This window comes from Tuber melanosporum (assembly GCF_000151645.1).
Source record: "Tuber melanosporum whole genome shotgun sequence assembly, scaffold_167, strain Mel28".
Lineage (NCBI taxonomy): Eukaryota > Fungi > Ascomycota > Pezizomycetes > Pezizales > Tuberaceae > Tuber > Tuber melanosporum.
In genome coordinates, this window is record NW_003298827.1 from 187,373 (window position 1) to 194,914 (window position 7,542).

Below are 7,542 nucleotides of genomic sequence, written 5' to 3' on the forward strand. Positions count from 1 at the left end.
CTCCCGCGGGCCTCCATTGGCAGAGGTCGGTGCGAGTGGTGGACACCGGAGTTGGAAACGATGAGGTTAGATGTGGCTCGGCTAAGACGGTACTCCTAACGCAAGGCGGAGCGGACGGAGGACTACAAACTGGTCAGGAGTGTATACCGGGCTTGCCTGTTGAGGGCTAGGTTTGAACATATCAGGACCAGGATAGCTGAGAGTCGGGACCCGGACATTTTTCGGTTAGCACGAAAATTAGAAGCCAAGTGAACACTTCCTTCCATGGCCCGACCAGATGGGTCCCACGCCACTACACATTCCGACATCAGCGACCTGATTGCACAACAGCTATCCCCTGGCGGTCCTGCCCCCTGGGAGGACTCCATCATTGACATGGATAGTGCTCAGGAAATGGAGATCGCCCTTGCTAGGTCCCCTACGAACACGGGCCCAGGCGAGGACGATATTGGGTATCCTTTCATACGATTTTGGAAGCGGAGGGATACAACAACTTTGCGATGCCTGGTTGACTACGGGCTGCGTCACGATATTCCAGACTGGCATAGGGCAGAAGTGGTGCTCATACCAAAGATTGACAAGCCCAGGTACGATGTCGTCAAGTCATGGAGAATGATACACCTCCTCCCGACCCCTGCGAAGGTTGCGGAACGCATAGTCCTGTTAAGATTAGCTACGTGTCTTGACCTTGGGGAAACGCAGTTTGGTTCTCGCCGGAAGAGAGGGGTTCACGATGCCATGGCGGTGGTCTTTGAGTTCCTACGACACAATGAGGGCTATAAACGGCTGATCTTGTCAATGGACGTTGAAGGAGGGTTCGATAACATTGATGTCGACCTTCTGTCAGACTTCCTGGTCGCCCGGGGGTGTCCGTCAAACCTGTGCCAGTGGGTACGAAGGTGGACTTCCTGTCGGTCGATTCGTTTCCGTTTTAATGGATGCATCTCCAAGACCTATTATGTCAGCAAAGGGGTGCCGCAGGGCTCGCCCCTCTCCCCATTTCTCTTTGGAGCCTACGTAGCGGATATATTCACACCGTGAATGCGCTACTCCCCGGGGGTCCGACATTTGGTGATCTCATACGTTGATGACGGGGTCATAATGGTGGCTGCAGATTCGTGCAATGCTGCCCGTTACCATGCGGGAGAAATTTTTGCAGACTGCGATCGCATAGCAAGGGCTAGGGGGATGGGGTTTAGTGCCCTCAAGACCCAGTGGATCGGGTTTGGGGACAGGGCGTGGGGAGGTATGGAATTGTTGGGAGAGATGGTTTTGCCTTCTGAGGATTTACGGGTTCTTGGCTATAGGTTTAATGTATTTCTTAACTTTTCTTCTCATGTAAAGTACTGGTTGGAAAGGGGGTTGGGTGTCAGGAGGAGGATTTTGGCTTTGGGAAGAAGGTTTGGAAGTGTTGGGGGGCTTGGAGCATGGGAGACTTACCGTTTGGTGCAGGCAGCCTACCTTCCAACCGTATACTACGGGCTTGAGTTTGTAACCGACCATGGGTCGTATGTGAAACAGATTCAGGTCCACGTCAACGACTGCCTTCGGTCGGTTTTCCGGACCCCTATGAGGCTGGCAAACAATATACTCCTGGCTGAATTCGGAACGCCACCTGTTGCCATCCAAGGAAGGTATCTGCAGAGGAGATGCTACAGCCGGTTTATTAACTACCGGTACTGTGATCGACACCCGTGGTTTGGTGAGATACGGCATGACTGGAAGCAGGAAGGAATGGTAGCACACCGACAGACCTCAGACAAGGAGCTCACCCGCCGCCCCACGATTACGATCGGAAAAGGCAAAGCGGTAATGGCTGCGAGACACCGTTCGCAGTACTCGGACCTTTGCAGGACCTCGGATGTGGTTATATACACGGACGGGTCAAAGTCCTCTGAAGGGGCTGGTGTGGCATGGGCGGTATGGGAGGAGGGGGCCCTGACCTGCGTAGACGGGTGCTCGGTTCCCCCGTCTTGGAGTATTGTGGAGTGCGAGCTGTTTGGGGTTGTATGTGCACTTCGATATGCCCGAGGAATGGCCAAGAGGCGCCCGGTCCATGTGTTTCTGGACTGCGTTCCTGCTCTCACGCTGGTAGATGGTCGTCCGTTGCGCCCCCTGCTTTGGGAAGGGGTTAGCTTTGGAATCGGATATGCGGCATTGGCCCGCGAGTTGCGAAAAGCAGAGAGGGGTTCATAGCACGACAGGGAAGGACACGGGTATTATGATCGCGAACCTAGGGCACCTCGACATCTTCGAGGCCTCACCCGTATGGATTCCTATGTGTTACTGAGAATTCGCAGCGGGACTGGTTTGGTTGGGCATGACAGATGTGAAGGAAAGGATGACAGACACCACTGGACTAAGTGCCCCCGCTATGCTGTGGGACGCCCTGCTGATGAGGACTTGTATAAAGACTCGGCAATAATGCGGTGGAAATCCTGGTGGGTGAGTCACAGATGGTTAGGCCTAGGGATTCCCCGGCATATTGAAATGGTGGATGGGGAGTTGATAGTGGCTGGAAACCCTTTTGATAGCACACTAATGGTGGAAAGAAGTGGTCGGTTGGCGATGGTGGAGGACCCCAGGACCTGTACCCGGTGCGAGAAAAAACATGATGGTAGCAGATGCGTTCTGCCTGGATTGATTACCATGCCAAAGAAGTGGTTTTTCTTGCCCGACCAACGACGCTGCGACTGTCCCTGCTGTGGGACTGCGATTTCGGCGACGCCTACCCAGAAACGGGTCACCTTCTCCGAACACTTTGAGAAAAAGCCCCGCTGCCTACGAATGTGTCACGACTGGTTTTGGCATTCTCGACACCAGCGGTGGGACGAGCTAGACCTCGCAACTCGGACGTCGGTAGTTCTGCGATGGGCTAAGACAAAAGGATTGCTAAAAGAGGAGCGTTGTTTATTTTGTGGGACGGTTTTGGCCGAAGGGTACGTGGACTTGGGACTACATTATAAAAGGACGGAGGGATGTTGGGATAGACTGTATGTTTCGTTTGTGGAGTATGTGGGTCAGATTGTGTTGGAGGCGGATAGGGGGGAGGGTATGAGGAGGTGGCTGGGAAGCGAGATGGGAAGACGCGTGAATCCGGGGCAGCACTAGTTGCTGCGAGCGCCCGTGAGCCCATATAGGTAGTGATTTTTGGATTTATGTTTGGGGGGAGCGATTGCGAGGCGGAATGGTCCGCAGTAGTGTATTTTAGATAGTTTGTTTTATGGGGCGAGGGGGAGACTGGTCGTATGCCGGTGTCGGCGGTACTAGTATAAATAAAATTAGATTGAATTCTAAGTACTTTTCCTACTTATTACTTTAATGAATATAAAATACCTTTATGATCTTTATCTTTATTGCAACGTCATCGTTACGCTAAGAAAGGAGCTTTACGAAGAAGAGTTAGAGAAAGCTTACGATAGGCGTTCCCGGTAGAAGACTAGGGTCTTGTACTATCGGTAACATAGGCAGAAGCCTAAAGCTATTGTAAGACAAAGAGAAGAAGAAAGACAGGAGAGAAGTATCGTTCCCCGTCGCCAAGCATTAACTATCTAAAGAGGGATCGTTACAGAAGGCCTCATAGTGCAGCTGAATTATTTGAGACAGCAAAGGAAGAGTGGGATTTAATTCTCCAAGAGAAGTTGGATAAATAGATAGATAGGATACCTGAGAGAATGCAAGCTGTACTGGATGCAAATAGAGGCCATACAAAATGGTAATAATATTTTTTTATTGTCTACTAGCAATACTATTATATTTTCTTTAATTGAATTCTTTACATTTTTTTTGAAATTTTTATGGTTGGGGGTTGTGGTTGTGTAGTTGCCCTGCGAGGGTACAAATACTTTCCGGACATGACTGTACAGAGCAGGTGTGGTGATTCTCCGTTGCAAAGGGAATCTTGGAACATAGGAAAATTTAGGCATTCCTTCTCAGGATCATATGCAACTCAGGATCATGTGCAACAACAACTTGAACTGAACGCTGATTTGTTAATAGAGAGAAGTGTTGGTTTTCTCGCTTAAATCAAGACTAGCGTAGTTTAAGCTCAGAGAGTAAAGTGATGATACTCATACTTCTAAGATTATTGAGAGAATCATGAAAGTAATAGTTGTCTTAACTATCTGAAAGTTGCCACTAAAAATTAGAAGATGGTGTTGTGACGGTGGTGGTGTTGGTTATATACGAGTGATATCTTATGAATGCGTATAGCCAGTAAAAATATAAATAGGAATAAAGATACCGCATATGTCTTACCAGAAATACAAGCCATTCTCAATGCATTTCTCCTCTAAGCCTTCTTATAATGTCTTCAAACTCAGGCTCTACCATACTGGATGAGCTAAACCTTCCAGTTCCCGGAAGTCCAAGCCCATTACGTACTTGGCTTTTCGATGCTGAAACCTCTGAGTCCAATGGTGATGAATCCAATATTTCCTTTCCTAATAGACCTTTGACTACTTCTACAACATCCATGAAGTCAGCCTCGGAATCTGAGTATTTTATTGATACAGATTCTGAGCCAGGATACAGTACTCCTTCTCCTAACTTAATATCAAATCTCCATTCAGCTACTTTAAATACTAGTACTGGTACCTATTGTGAAACCCCAGCTTCAGATCTTAGTCCAAAGCCCATTAGCAGAGGTGAATCATCTGAACTCAATATTTCCTCCCTCCGAACTGAAGTCAATATTGCTCTTTCCCATAAAATCCGAGCTCTAAAGTACTTGGCCTACTGGCCCTATTGATGAATCTCCGCTGCTACTGGAGTTGCTGTCTCAACTGTATACTGTATTGCCCACCTGCCAATTACCCCTCCACACAAGAATACATGGGGCGGCATTCTATTCTCCATATTCCACACTGTGTAAAACGTATTAGCTTGGCCACTGCCTCGGCAGAAAATTGTCGGAGACCATATCTTGAGATTGCACGAATGGCCGGCATTATTGCTTGCAATCGCACTTTACGCTAAACCATGTCTTCAGCCAGCTACCATAGACGTGTAGCTAGGAAAAAGCCTTTTCTTTCGAATAAAACCTGTCAGGTATGTACACTATTATCTCTGTTCAATCCTTCTCCAATGTTCTATATTACTATATTCTACAGTATAGTAAGTTCACAGTATAGCAAGAATGCCCATATAAACAACCTTATTCTATAAAGGTTTTAAGGGTGTTTGCATCTTACTATGAACTCGCTTTACTGTAGGTTACTCTATTGACAATAATCTATACCCCATACCTCCATCTCAAAATAGTATATGAGCTAGTTCGTACTACAACAACTCATGTTATCTTCAATCATGATTCCGCCCGAGTTTTGATCAATTTTGTGCACCAATCAGAAACAAAGTGCCATCTACCACAAGTTCCTAAATAATTAAACCTCATGCTAGGATGCTGGAGTTGTCTTTGCTAGTAAGGTCAGCCACTTTTTCTTTTCCCCCTTCCAAGCCCAGGCTGAGGAGGTATGAGTGTTGGTAGTACACTCGTCCCTCCTGTCTAAGAGGAGGAGTACTAGACATCGTAGCCTGAGCTCTAATTTTTTGAGTGTTTATGGTAGTGAAACTAGAATTACTACTAATAATAATTTTTGTGAATCTGCCCTACCATAGTCACACGTATGTATAAACTTTAGTGAATATATCCTATATACGACATGGAATAAGTACAAGGAAATTCTGGAGACCATGCAAGATCAAGACAACGATTCCAACATGGCTAATGAATAGGACCAAACACCACTCTCGCGGGTTGCTGAGGATGGACAAGAAAACATTATACAGATAGTACTAATGCGGGATGATGCTGATCCAAACACAGCTAACAGATCTCGCTCAACACTATAACATGAGTCGTCGCAGTAGTCTGAAAGTTTCTTTTTATGGGTGGGAAGGGTACCTAGACTTTGTGAAGCAAGTCTTTTATGATTGTATAAGAGGCAACTTCAACGTCCTAGAATACTGTTTCTTGTATTTTTTTAGTTTTATTAGGTTGACAAATACTGATATATCAAGAGTGATGATAGGCACACTCTACCTGGGCTGATACTTATAAGATTTGGGGTACACAGGATTGGTCTAAAGTTATCTGGACAGATGAATGTGGCTTTAATATAGGAGAGGCTCCTGGGAGGATGTGGGTTGCGAGAAAAATAGGAGAGGAGTTTGACGAATCTTGCCTTCTCCCAAAGTTTAAGAAGCAAGAAGTAATCCTTGCTTGGGCTTGCTTTGTTGGCCGCCATAAAGGTCCACTAATCTTATAGGATAAAGCAAACTGGGAGAAGACTATAACAGCCAAAGGATATCAAACTCACATTCTACCCTATTTAGATCGATTTTGGCATAATGAGTCTGCCAGAACTTATGACTATGTATATATTCAACAGGATAATACCTCACCACATCGAGCTCGAACCACAGTTACAGATCTCCAAGACCGGGGCCTTTATAACTATCTTCTTCCTTGGCCTGCCACCTCACCAGACCTTAACCTAATCGAACCTGTTTGGAGATTAATGAAATCATGTATTACTAAGCTTTACCCTTGCCCTCAAAACAACAAAGACATGATCGCTGCAATTCAGAATGAGTGGAATGCAATTACAGACTATGAGCTTGGACAGATTCTGGATAGCATGATCAATCCCATGAATGCTGTCCTTAGTGTCAATGGTGGTCCTACTAAATACTAGTTGTTCTTTCTCTCTTTTTCTCTTTTATACTCTCTTCTCCACTCTCTATCTCATGTGCTTGCCAACTCTCTCCGATGCCTGCCCTCTCCCGTACCCCCTCTTTCCTAATTTACACTTACTTTAAGAACTCAAATAAACAGACTATGTGCTAGGATGTTGGACTTGCCTCTCCTAGTAAGGTCTGTGTTTTTTTTTAACATTTTTTTGTCTCCAAGAAGGAGTTTTTTCATGTGCTTTCCCCCTGTTCTCTACAGTTCCTACCCTCACCCACCACCCCCTACAGCCTCCCAATGCCCCCCATCGTTCCCTACCATCTCCCTGTCGTCCACAGTGCTCTTCCACCATCTTCTGATTTATTTTTCTAATTTTTGTCATTTTGTGTTATCGTCTATAGTTTACAGCTATCCCCCACTGTCCCCCACTGTCCCTCACTGTCCCCCACTGTCCTCGACTAAGGCTGTCCTCCACTGTTTTCTGCTGCTTTTCACTGTTTCCCATTATCTTCTGCTATCATCTGTTATCTCCCGCTGTCTCCCATTGTCTCCTGCTGTCGTCCACTATCTCCTACTGTCTCCCGCTATCTTCCACTAACTCCTGCTGTCTCTGACAGTCCTCCACTGTCTCATACTGTCTCCTGCTGTCTCATAGTACTGTTCTCTCTCATTCAGAGCTCTTGGCAGTCCCCCCACAGGGCCCTTACCAGGGCCCTGAATAGTTGCTAACACTCAACCCTTCTACTTTCTCACTCCATCTTGGGTTTTTCTTTTATTTCTTATAGTCGAACTCTTCCACTATAATACGTGATTGTTTTTCCTTATGTAAAGTATAGGCCCCGATGTGGTGT